This window comes from Malurus melanocephalus, unplaced genomic scaffold, assembly GCF_030028575.1.
Source record: "Malurus melanocephalus ecotype Western Australia unplaced genomic scaffold, MMel_1.1 scaffold_546, whole genome shotgun sequence".
Lineage (NCBI taxonomy): Eukaryota > Metazoa > Chordata > Aves > Passeriformes > Maluridae > Malurus > Malurus melanocephalus.
In genome coordinates, this window is record NW_026623778.1 from 342,412 (window position 1) to 355,780 (window position 13,369).

Here is a 13,369-nt window from a genome sequence, read left to right on the forward strand (position 1 = left end):
TCTGTAAATGTCATGATTATTTGGTTATAAGAACTAGATCAGTTCATGAGGGGAAAAAAAACCAAAGCAACAAACCACTAGTGAGGTTTGTATTTAATACAATATTGTTTTCCTGAATTATATTGGGGCAACATTGATCTGGCTTCTTTGCTTTTTTTTTTGGCCTTTTTTTTTTTCTGTTTTTATTTTTGTTGTTGTTGTTGTCGGTTGGGTCTTTTTTTGTTTTTGTTTGGTTTTTTTTTAATTGTTTTCAAAATCTGCTTTACTTGGACTTTTTTATCTTGAGAGCTTCTGCTGAGCTTGGGGAGTTTGGGGTTTAGGTGATTTCCTAAAAGCTACAATTCTTATAAACCACCAGATAAATTTATATCACATTAATTGCCCTACCCCTACCAGCTTTCAAAATCTCAGAGAATGTGTGGATTCAGATGAGAGTTTTAGAACTCATGTTCAAATTTTGCTGAAGTTTTGATGGAGGAAATGTTCAGCTTYTTTGTGTACTCCCTCTAGTGCTGAAGGTGCTGCATGGCTGAAAAAACAAACAGGGATTTGTATTCACCAACCCAGGGGAAAAAAAATTAATGCCATCTCTCATTTCTTCCTTGTTTTAGTTCCTTTTGGCTTTGCTCTCGTGGGAACTTAAGCCCTGGTGGCAAATGTGTTGTGTGGCCAGTTGTGCTTGAAAAATCAGGTTTAAGTTGGGCTTTAAAAATATTAAAATTGTTTCAAAATTTACCAAGTACAAAAGAATGATGAGAAAAAGCCTTTGCTGTTGGTGGGTGCCTGACCATTAGAAAAAATTATTGGTGCTGAAATGAATCTTATATTCAGGCATCTATTTGTTGCAGCCACATTTAAACTGGGGCTGGAAAGAAAGACCTGGATGAAAGCAACTTGGATTTTTCAGTTACATAAAACTCTGAAAGGCTTTTACAAATTGCTTCTGTGTGGGAGGCAGCTTGCTGCAAAGCTGTCACTTGAAACTTTATCAATCAGAAGACAGTGCTGGTTTTAATTATGTAGATTTTCAAAGTAAAATAACTTTTTTTTTTATTTTTTTTTTCCTCCCTTGCCTGAAAATGTAGAACAGAGTCAGGTGAGATCTGGAACAATCTGAAGGATTTTTGAAGAGTTTGCTGGGTTTAATTGAAACAGCTTCAAAAAGCTGGCTTTTATGRAGTGTAGTAGAGTCGGAGCGTTTTTAGCTTTCTTTTTTTTTAAAAGAAAGACCTTGTTTTCCTTGTACATTGTGCAAATTGTCACCAACTTCTAATTATCTCTGTACCCAGCCATGGTGCCCATCTCAGTGCTGTAAAGATCTCCACTCTGTGTTTTTTGGCCTCATTTCGGTGCCTTGAGCCCCAAAATGATGTGACGCTGTCGAATTTCGCGGTGGGGGCAGAGAGCGCCGGGCTCTTTGCAGATTTCTGACAAATCCTCTCTTCATAGTGACACTCTGCAGTTGTCACCAAACAGGTGACACCCCTGCAGACATCCTGGTGTTTGCTGGGACAGCTCAGAGCTCTCTTCTCCATCCCAGGGATGTCACAGAGCCAGGTTTTACGCGGCTCTAGCAGGAGAGACGGTGGGGAAGGGATGTGAATTAATCATGAACACTCCATTTTGCTAATGTGTTTGGTGACTGGGGGGGAGAGAGACAGACAGAGTGTTGTTTCCTTTTGCTCTTTTCCTTTTTGGGTTGTTTGACTTCATTAGGAGTTGGATTTTGCTGTTTGTTCTCACTCTGGGAAGCAGGCAGCACTAACATGTCACGCCGTGGTGACGGATCTGTTCTCCAAACCCTCTCCTCCAGCGTTTATTGTGCAACACAGTTGGCACTGCTACCTGTTGGAATTGGATAAAATCATGATTTCTACTAGAAAAAAAAAAAGGCACTTAGGCTCTGATTTCTGCTGGTTTTGACACCGGTTTCTTCTCCTCCCAATTTTCACATCATCTTTGCTAATTGCCTCTCCTCTGGCAGCGCTGTCCTTTTTCTCAGCCCGGTGCTKGTAGGTTGTCTGAGAAATCCTCCCAGCGTGGGGGTGACTGAGCTGCTGATAAAAATGATGGATTGCAGTTCTCCTCCTGGGCTCCTTCCACTGACCCAGTGCTCAGCTGGGATGGGGTCACAGCTCCTCACCCCCTRACTCGGTGTAGATTCCCTTTAGGATCTTCCACAGCCTTTTCTGTGTCCTTTTTCCGAGTCAGGCCGCTTCCCTTCCCCCTGCTGCTTTGCTTCTCCTCCAGCTTGGTTTTAAATCACTTTGTATTTTTGGATTCTGCGCCTCTGAGGCTGTGAACTCTTGAAGAATGGGTTTTGCTGTGGTTTGGGGTCTCTCAGGGTCACAATTGCTGCCCCTGCTGTCTGGGAGAGGGGCGCGTCAAAGTCAACCGTCCCAGTTTTTGGTGTTCAGACTCAAAGCCAAAAAAAGAAATGTGGCTGAATCTTTGGGAATTTATGCCTCCCAACCCCTGGGCTCTTCCAGGTCACTCAAACAAAAGTGCCTGCTGCTGTGGGTGAGCTCTTTTATCCCTCCTTTTCCCAGGCTCCTGTCTCAGCCATAAAATCAGTCAGGAGTGTTGCAGATGTAGAGGCCGCTCCTCAAAGAGATTCTCCCCACCCCAGAGAGATCCCAATCTCCATCTCTGCCCTTCCCTTTGTGCTCCAAAGCCTCAGAGTGCAAAAGCTCTCCAAGAGAAGCTGATCTGAGCTCAGCCTTCCTGTTCTCAGCTGGCAAAGCACCCTTGGCCCCATGCATGTGATCCCAGGGAAAGGGAATTTCAGCAGAGCCTGGAACCATCCAAGACCAAGGAAAAGCTCTCAGTGGAGCCCTGGAGCAGCACAAGGAACTCCTGACCCATTGGTGATCCAGGTCATGAATTCCAAGGTGGCTCTTGGTGCTGCTGCAGGAACCACGTTCAGAAATTTCTCTGAATGGAATCACAGAGTCATTTAGGATGGAAAAGCCCTCTAAGGTCAGAGTTGAACCATCACCAGCTCTGCCAAGGTCACAACTGCCCCAAATGCCACATCCACATGGTTTTGGAATCCCTCCAGGGATGGCGACTCCACCCTTGCCTTGGGAAGCCTCTTCTAAGCTTGGCCATCATTTCCATGAAGAAATTTTCACCAATACCCAACCTGAACCTCCCCAAACACAACTTGAGAAAAGACCGACCCCCACCTTCTGCTGCAACTTCTTCTCCTCCAACTCCAACAGAATTTGAGGGAGGGATTCACCTTTGWTCCTGTTTTGGTTTCTGAGCCCAGGGAAGGATGGACATTCTTACAGCACTTCAGAAATCCACATGGAATCCAAATTCCACTCTCTTGTTTACTTGTCTATGAATTATGCCTGGAAATTACCTAAATTTATTTGCAACTAGTTGAGCATCTTGTGATTCATAGGTGTCTTCCCAGTAGTACTGCAGTAGATGGTTACTCACATCTAGCAAAGCCTCTGAAATTTTATTTTCAAGCTGCAGGCTGTGAAGTGGGATTGACAGTTGCTGAAATTTATGGCATTTGTAGTTGTAAAAGAAAATGTATTTGAAGCAGCACCCAACTGTGTTTGGATTATAGGTTATACACCCAGAGCACTTRTGACATTTCTGTGCTACCCCAAATGGAGAAGGAAGAGGAAAAATCACCACCTGAAGATTTGGGTCTGAAAGAAGAGGTCTAGAAGTTGGTAAAATTTGCTCCTAAAATTCTCCCCCCTCGTTTAGCAGAATGGGGTGATTTAAAATGCCATTCTGAGATTGACRTGAAAATTTGAAGCCTGTATCAGCGACTGTTATGTAAATGGCTCTTGAAAAGTCTCTGGATCATTTACTCAGAGGTGTATTTAAAGGAGGAAATGACTTATTCATACATTGTTTCATGAACTCATACTGTGATTTTTTTTTCTTTCTTTTCCCAAGCTACTTGAAAGGGAGCTCGAAGGATTCTGAGAGYGTAGAAAGCCACGTGATAAACAGGGGCAGCAGAGCAGGTACAAAGGTGACAGGGAAACAAAACCTGGTGATAAATATCAAAAAACCAACCGAGACAACAAAACAACCGGAATTAAACCGCTGAACTAAGTCTTTGGCTTGAGATATTTTCTCTGGGAATGTCAGAAATTCTTTCAGGACTTTGACTTGTGAACAAATTATTGCTTCCAGGGAAGGTGCTCTGATAATATCCACCTGTCTTAGGCATTGCTCTGGGGTTAACTCTTGCTTAGAAAGGATTTTGTTCTTTTTATAGGGTATTGAGTGTTTTTAATCCTTTAGAAATTGGTCCTTCCTTAAAAAAAATAATCTGGGAGCCACTGGTTACCTCAGTCCTGTGACCCATGTGATTACCTGGATAATGAGCAAGGAGAGACCAACACAAAGATCCTTCCCATAATACCACTGCTGACCCCTGTTCCACAATAATGTACTTGTGATTTGATTTATTCTTTCTAGAAATCTTTTTAATATGTCTTTATTGCTTCTGATTTAATTAATCCCTTTCCAGTTCTTCTTTATCTGAGTTGTTCTGTTTATCCAGCAGCTCATGCAGCCACRAGGTTATTGTGGCTCAGAGGAGCTTTGCATGTTTTGTACCTTTGGCTAGAAGGGTTTTCTGTTGGTTTTTTAATACTTTCTGAATTCCCATATGGTTCAGGTCTGAGGGAAACATCAAACCATCTCTTTTAAAAGAATCTTGGTAGAGAAATATTCATAAAGGAAACTCAGTTTGCTGTAATTGCCCCGTTTGTGCATCAGGCTTGTGTTGGAAGCTGTGTCCATGSCAGAAAGGCACCATGGAATATGTTCAATTGGCTATTTCTGCTCCTCTGAAGCTGAAATTGAGGTATTAAACTCACCATGGGCTYTTCTTTAGGCTCAGATTAATTTCTAAATTAACAAATACCAGCACCAGCTCTAATTTTGCATTTGGGCTTAACTTTGAGAACACTTTTATTATTTTCAAATTATTTTGCTGCAGATAAATCATTGCAGATCAGTTTGGGTGGAAAATAAAGCCTGAAAAAGGCTAAATCTTGAATGCAATGAAAATATATCTTTATATCTGATGGAACAAATGCCCAGAGGGAATAGATTTAATTCATCAAGGAGGGTTTTTCAAATGCTTTTGTCTTCTGCCCTCTCACAGAAAAATTTTGGCACAAAAAGAGGGCTTTGCAGCTCAGTGTGATCAATAACTTGAGTGTTTTTCTCAGGCTCCTTCAGGCTGGGTTTTAATTTGGTGTCTGTCTGGAATCTGTGCAAACCCTGCCARAATCACAGAATCATTGAGGGGAGAAAGGAACCCCAGGACCATCAGGTTTCACTTTTGGCTGAATCCCTCCATGTCTGACTACTATTTCAGTCAACAAATTTATATTGGCTAATATTTATTGGCTAATATCCAATCCTGGCAAACTTGAGAGAGRAATTTGGTCTGGAAAGAGGAAGAGTTTTTAGAAGGATGGCTCTGGCTCTGTGCAAGTGTGGAAAGATCGGTTTGCTCTGGTATTGGGAGTGCAGAGAAGGAGGGTTTCATTCCTTCAGCTTGTAAAAAATATTAAATTTCAGAGATCCCCGGGTACTGCTGTTGGGAAATTCTCAGTTTTATCTGAATTTTACCTGACAATAAAAGTTTTCCAGGATGTCAGGGTGACTCTTATACCTCGTGGGTGAAAATTGGAATGAAATTGCTGCTGGCTAAGGCTGCTGCTGTTGAGATAGAGAACAACACTGATAAATTTAATGTAGGGCTTCCACTCTTGCATTTTTATTTGATTCTTGGGTTGCCTAACTCCARTTTGGATGCAGAGCTGCAGAAACCTTGTGGTTTGGTCAATCACATTCATTAATGGCTTTGAATGAATAAATTCAAAGAGCCTGTGTATTTGCCACAGCCRTGGAAGGAGAATTATGGCTCAAATCTCCTTGGCTTTAATTTGTGTGTGCAGCTCTCTCTGGACTTGAAGACAAAGGTGAATATTCAGGGTCATGAGAGTGAAAAGGTATCAGGGATTTTGTCCTATTTATCTTTGTTCAGAAAAGACACATTTGCACTGAAAACTGCTCTGAGCAATGTGATGATTGATTGCGTTATATTGGGAGTTGTTATTTTTCATAAAATACAACTCAAAAGCTGAATTTTGAACTATGAAAGTCTGTTTGCTCAGTGCCCCTGTTCTGGGATGGTTTAGAATCTCCCTCAGAGGAATCMTGCTGGTTTTTGCCTCCCTCAGAGSCATCTCCAGTGAGCYGTGGAGGAAAAGGGCACCCTGAGCCTCYGTAGATGGATTTAAACAAAGATTTACTCAATGCACAGACTATGATTGGATTTTGTGGTATTCCACRCACGGGCCAAACAAGAGAAATTCTTGTGTTTGAAAAACCAGTTTGTGGCAGYAGGAAGAGCTTAGTCATGGAACCTCAGAGTTTCAGGGGACAGAAAAGCAGGAAAATGGTGCACGGGAAAGTTAAGCCCAAATCAAGGACTTGTGGTTAAGATTTAATCCTTATTTTCCAGCAGAGGAAAAAAATGTGTAACTCAAACTGAAGAGAGAACATTTCTACATCTGAATAATAAATTGAGCCTGTGTTTAGGCAAAGACGTTGCTTGTGTCCCTCTTGAAATACAGATCTGTAGTATTTTTTACTCAAGTAAGGAAATGAGACCTTCAGGACAGTAAAAACAAAATCCTTTTCTTGGCTCCATGAGGTAATAACTCACCCAGTCCGTCTCCATGTGATCCACACATGTTAAGCACAGATAAATCAAGTGATGATAAGAGTTATTAATTGCCCACATAAAAGAGCTCAGGCCTGACCTCATGCTGGTGGAAGGGATGATCAAACCAGAGTGGAGTTTGCAGARAAGGGGACAAGAAAAAAAAACCCTTTTCATGTGTCTTCCCAGATGTGTTTTGCCCTTCCCTCTCCTGCCATCAGCAGTTTGCCTTTATGCAGGGTGTGGGAACAGCTCTCAAGTGGGAAAGGCAGAATTAAACTATTCATTCCTTATTTTGCTGCTCTCTGCTGAGCCCCTTCCAGCCCTGGTAAATGACCATCCCACCTTTGCTGTGTGGCCATGGATCAAAGCCTGTTTTAATCAGTGCCCTTTAACTGCTTTGGGATCCTTTTTGATTTGTTGTCTGTGAATATTTAGTTAGGATTGAGATTTGGCAGTGAAACAGATGCTGATCTCTGTGTTTCTTGCTCTGTATATTGAGGTAAAAAAGCAATAGATGTGCCTTGAGGCTTTAAATCCCACAAAACTGGATTTTCTTTCTATTTTAGTGGATGTATCAGTGACTCAYTTCTTATTTTTGTTTGCTATTCAGAAAATGAGAATACCTGTGTGAATGCACATAGGAACCTCACTGTTTCTTATAGGCAGCTTAATAAATAATAAAATAACAAAACCTCTATTTTTTTAGTGCCACATCACTCTAAGATCCGAAATGTTGAACAACTTTAGAGGCAAAAACAAGCTGGATCCTTTATCCTGAGATTTTTGTGTGAAGTAGCCCCAAATCCTCCCTGCTCTGAAGAGCCTTTTTTGTGCACACAATCACGTCTTTTAGGTATTTAGATATTCAAAGTACCTTCTGTGCAGAAGCAGCAGAGATCAGGGCCTAATGGGACAAGAAGCAGAAGAAAGAGCTCATTGTCAGGAGGTAATAACTCCTTGTCATTCTCCGTGGGAGGCTGGTGGAGGTTAAAAAAATTGGGAAAGATTGTTGCTAAGCACTTGCCACATCGTGTCTTGGTGAACCGGGATAGCCTGGTTTTAAGATTTCCTCYCCAGCAAGTTTCAAATAACTGTCCTGCAGCCTTTTTGCTGGGGAGTGAAGCTGAATTTACTCAGTCAGTCCTGTGAAATAAACAGATATAGTTAAATATTTAAAATACAGCGTTGTCTGAACCCTCTGAGTCTCTTCTGGAATATTTTGTCCTCAATATTGTGCCATTAGTATTTAATATTGGTCAGGACAAATATTTTGGATGCTCTTTTGTTAATGAGGGGTATTTCATTCAGTTGGGTATTTTTGATCCTCTTGATACTGAACATCAGGTTGCTGTAAGTTGATCCTGAACCCAGGATCTTTAATTTAAAATTTTTCTTTAAATCACCCTCGTGGGGATGTGAGAGGRGAACACTTTGGGATGGCAGCGTGGCCATTCCTCATCAATCCATCACTGCCTTGCCCATTATTTGGAATCTCCCTTCCCTCCATCATGGCAAAATGGGAACTCATTTCCCAACCCCAAATCTTATCAGAACCCCCTCCTGCAGRGGAAATTCTGTCCATTGCCCTCCTCATCCTGGAGGGCTCCTTGACATTCGCTCTTGGCTGATCTGTTTGAGAAATCTTACATAAACTCCGGCAGGGGAGCTGCCAATTCCTGCACGTTGGAGGAGAAATGCTGCCTTATTTGGAGAGGTTTGCTCCTACTCAGGGCCACGGCAGTGGTTTCCAAACGCCTCTGGTATTTGATGACTGTGGCATAACTTTGGAGGGCTCTGTGTGCTTTCTTTCTGTTCCTCCTTTCAGCTGTTTTGGGTGGCAGTGGGGGAGAGTCCTGSTCCCTGCTGCCTTTGGAGTGCAGGGGAGAGAAGGGAGGGATGGGCTTCTTCTGTCCCAAAACAACCTGCAGAAAACCCCAGAATTAAACCATGTCCTTCCTTCCTTGTTACATGTTATTTTTTTCTTGTTTGTGGGGTTTTTTTTTGGTGATATTTTTTTGTTGTTTTATTTTTGTTTTGGTTTTGTTTTGTTTTGGGGTTTTTTTAGGGGTTTTTTCATTGTTGTTTTGCTGAGGAATAGAAAACAGAAATATGAGAGTTTGTCCTAATTTCTAGTAAACCTCACAGGGGGGGATGCTCAGCTTTGGGAAGGATATCCATGGGCAGCAGGGACTGAGTCCTTGGCACAGTGTGATCCTGCTGTGGTGTGGTGCTGTGCCCGTGGTCTGTTGGGACAAGAATCCTTGTCCAGGGATGGGAATGGAGCTGGGAAGGGTCTGGAGTCCCAGGAGTGGCTGAGAGAGCTGGGAAAGGGGCTCAGCCTGGAGAAAAGGGGGATCAGGGGGGACCTTGTGGCTCTGCACAACTCCCTGACAGGAGGGGGCAGCCGGGGGGATTTGGGATCTGCTCCAGGGAACAGGGACAGGAGAGAGGGAACAGCCTCAGGCTGGGCCAGGGGAGGTTTAGTTTGGATATTGGGAACAATTTCTTCCCCAAAGGGTTCCCAGCCCTGTCCCAGCTGCCCAGGGCAGTGGTGGATCCCCATCCCCCTGTGAATGTGGCCCTTGGGGACAGGGGTCAGTGGTGGCATTGGCATTGCTGGGGAAGGGTTGGACTCAATCTCAAAGATCTTTTCCATCTGAGTTTGTGATTCCACAGCCATCAGGGTGTGAGGCCACATTTGGGGCAGGGATCTGAGCCTCCTGTGGTATCTCCCATCAGTGGGTCAGGTGCAGAAATGTCTGTAATTCATCATTTTTGTGCTCTGGGGTGGTGCTGCCAAAGCTGTTGTGATGGAGGGACTTCAGAGAAAGATTGGAAAAGAGGCAAAAAATCCCTTTCCTCTGACTTCTGTATAAATTCAGTTTCCTCACTTTACCTATTTTTCCTCCTTTTGTTCCACAAACTGTTCAGAAATGTGCGTTACCTTGTGTTTCTCTGGAATTTATTTGTTGCCATCTCCAGAGTTGGTTTTACATGTTGAGTTTTATTATGTTCATGAGGCAAAGTTGGCAGGAACGGCGCTATAAAAAGCATTCATTTCATGGAGTGGTACAAACATGTTTTCAGCTGAATTGATGACACTGAATATAAAACACTTCTCATTTGCTCTTCCCCTTAAGGTTTGTTTAATGAACTAAAGTTTTTTTCTTATTACTTAGAGGTGCAGTTCTTTCTACCCATCCAGAAAGGATATAATGTGCATTTATAGCTGCCATCTCTTGGAAATAACCTACTTAGGGAACCTTTTTCCATGAATCTTGGGGTGTTACGGAAATTCTTCCAGTCTCTTCTTTTTTTCTCACTGTTTCTCCTTGAACCTTGAACCCTTTATTGGGAATAAAAATGAGTATAAATGAGGAGATCTGTATTAAGAAGCCAGCTGGGAAGGTTTCAAAATTTGGATGTAAATATGTGTTTATGTTTAGGGAGCTAACATGAGATAATTTTTGGGATCGAGACCACCCTTCCTGGTCTCCAGGTTGCATCGACTCTGCCTGTGAACAGCCACAATTTATTGAATTTACATGTAATATATCTCCCTGGCAGCGGGGTGATATTAATTAAAGAGTTCATTACTGTTTTTGATCTGATGCTTTGCAGGAGGCGCTTCCTCAGGGGATTAATAAGGGCTGGGATGGAAACACGAATGTTTCCAATGCTGATTTCCATACATTGGTGTCTGGAGGCTCAGAGTGGTCCTGTCTCCATCCAGGACTCATCTTAATGCTTAATGAATTTCCTGGTGGGGCTGGAAATGAATTTCCAGGTGTGCCAGGTCCCGTGGGGAAGCTGGGAAGGAGGAGAGGGGGAAARCAGAGAAAGATAATCCTTGTTGCTTTCCCGTGCATGGGTGTGGTAAYGCTTCATCAAAGGTTTGATCTCCTGCCCATCACTTCAGCTGACCTGGAATTTGATGGAAATATTAAAAAGATTTGGAAGAAGCTGTTGCACCAAAGGCTGTGCCTTGGATCCTCATTGGGGTAACTCTTCATCCTCCAGAGTAGCTCCTTTTCCCATCACTTGTTTATTAACACGGCTCCATTTGGGCCAGCTCCAGTTTGGGCAGAAATCAATCATTTATTTTTCCAGTTTGGGCAGAAATCAATCATTGTTTTTTCCAGTTTGGGCAGAAATCAATCATTGTTTTTTCCAGTTTGGGCAGAAATCAATCATTTATCCAACTTCCCCCGCACCTGAAATATAAATTAAAGTCCCCAGTCTCGGAGTGCCGTGGCACACCAGTGATGGGCACTGCAAGAAGGAGATGCCACATGCCAGACTAAGCATCTGACAGACATGGGAGACTTGGGAAAGAAASTTTGGGAGCCAATGACTTATCAAAGCCTGTCAGGATAATCATTTCCCCCCCAATTTCAGTCAATTGCTGTCTGAAAATTGAAAAGCAGGGATTGAGAGAGCGCTCACCCACGCTGGTGCCTGATCCCTGGGGCTCTGCAGCCATATCCTTGGAAAAAAGAGGAAAAGTACACATATGAAGCACCAACTGGAGTTTGTTAAACATGGAGCATATGTGTTATTTAGCTTTGGAACGGGGTGAGGTTATGAAACTATTCTTGGAAGGGAAGACAAATAAATTTCCTGTACACCAAAATAATTTGTAACAAATAGATTCATGAAAATCTTGAGGGAAGASAGGGCATGATGATGGTGACAGAGCCCTGGAATTCTGCTTCCAACTGGAGCCTCTCCATCCTGAAATGATGGAATTCAGGCAGTTTTAGGGATGGGAATGCTAATCATTGGTAAAGGGTTTTAATTTATTCTTGATGGACTTCGCAATCTCCTGAGTGTGACTCGGAATCAGACTTGGAGTTCTCACCAACATTACAGAGTCTGAACTCAGAATTACTCAGTGAGGAGTGAATTTCAGATTAATCGTGTTCCATGTGAACTCAGAATTTCACTGAAGTATCATAGTCTGGGCTCACCTGTCTGTGTGATTCTCAGAACTGATGGCAGAACCCAGAATTCAACATTAATTCACTTTTTGTTGCGTGAGGGGGGGGCAAAGAAGATGCCAAAGGCTGCCCCCAACCCAAATATTGCACAGTGCATATCAAATGAGAGCTGAACATCAGCGATTACATTTTTAGTAGGATGAGTGTTCTGACTGAAATGCAGCAATCTGTCACTTGGCCTTTCTGTGACATTCAGTGCATTGAAATTACCAGGCAAAGATTGCTTTTTGACATGCTAAATTAACTAAGTTGGAAATTGGAGCTTTATCATGGCTGCTAATTGTTACAGGGAGAGGGGAAGAGCTGTTTGTCTTTTATATTCTGAGCAGGCTATTCAGATAGCAGTTAATAAAAAAAACAATTAAATAAAGATATTCTCCAAAAGGGTCATCTTGGAAGTGTAGAATTGGTTGTTTAAGAGGGATTTTATTCTGAGCTGTGGCAGTGCTGAACAGTTTCCCTTCAGCCCCAACTTAACCCTAATTAAGSCTTATTGAAAGGAGATGGAAGACCTGGAAACTCCATTAATAGGGAAACAAAAATTAATTATTTAAAAGAGCATTTTAGATATTTAGAAGTTTTGGTTTGCCATGAATGACGGTGTTTCACTCCTAAGTTGTTTTTTTTTTTTTTTCTCTTGCTGTTGTGTCTTCAGATATGTAAAAATCCAACTTAACCTAAAGCTAAATGATGGTGCTTCATATGCTTTGCAAAATCTGCTGCAGTCACAACCCTTATGTTTTRCTAAAAATTGAATAATGCTTTGTGTAATTGTGTTTTCTTTAGAATGGGCTATATTTTGTTTGCTTTCTACTCGTTTTACCAAATGTAATTTTTGTTTCTGGGAGATAAARGATAAAATCTGTGTGAATTGTGGCAGGTGATGGTACTGGGACCCTCTCTGTAAAGTTGAGATGTTTCAGAACTGAAATTCTGTTTGATCAAACAGTCATTATCTACAAATGTCAACAAATCCATTTATTTTTAGCTCCCAGGCAAACAGGAGCTGTGGACAAACGTGTAAATGTAATTTCTGGAGGGTTTTAATTGGTATTTCAGTATCTCCATCRGTGACCTTGTTGGGAAAGACAGATTTCACTGATATTTATCARTTATCTGAGAGGTCTCCACCMTTGGRTTTCTACTCCTAGGTGTGAGATGWGAATTCCTGAGCYTCATGCTAAGCAAATGCTTARAGAAAAYTGGGSTGGTCTGGGTGGGAGAGGAACAGAATCAGAGAACAGAATTTATACTTATCAAAGTACAAATTTTAGGAAGCCATGAGGGTGTTTCTTTGTCCAGTCTTTACTTATTCCACATCATATTTGGGGAGAAAAGGATCACAAAGCCCTGAGAGCTTGATCCAACAATAATCCAAAGTGGGTGTGAGGAGGAGAGGTGCATGGCTGATCCAAGGAAAGCTTTATTTTCCATTCCTTCCTTCCTTTATTTTCCTTTATTTGTTCCATTCCTTTATTGTCCATTCCTTCTTGCCTTCACAAGATACTAAATTAACTCTGAAATACCTGCAGGGCTGCAGCCCCACTCCTGTGAGGGCATCCTTGGCTTCCTTGGGCTCTGCCAGAGAAATGGAGCTCCCATTGCCAAATCTGCTCCCTGTGGGCATGGCAAAGGAAGGCCA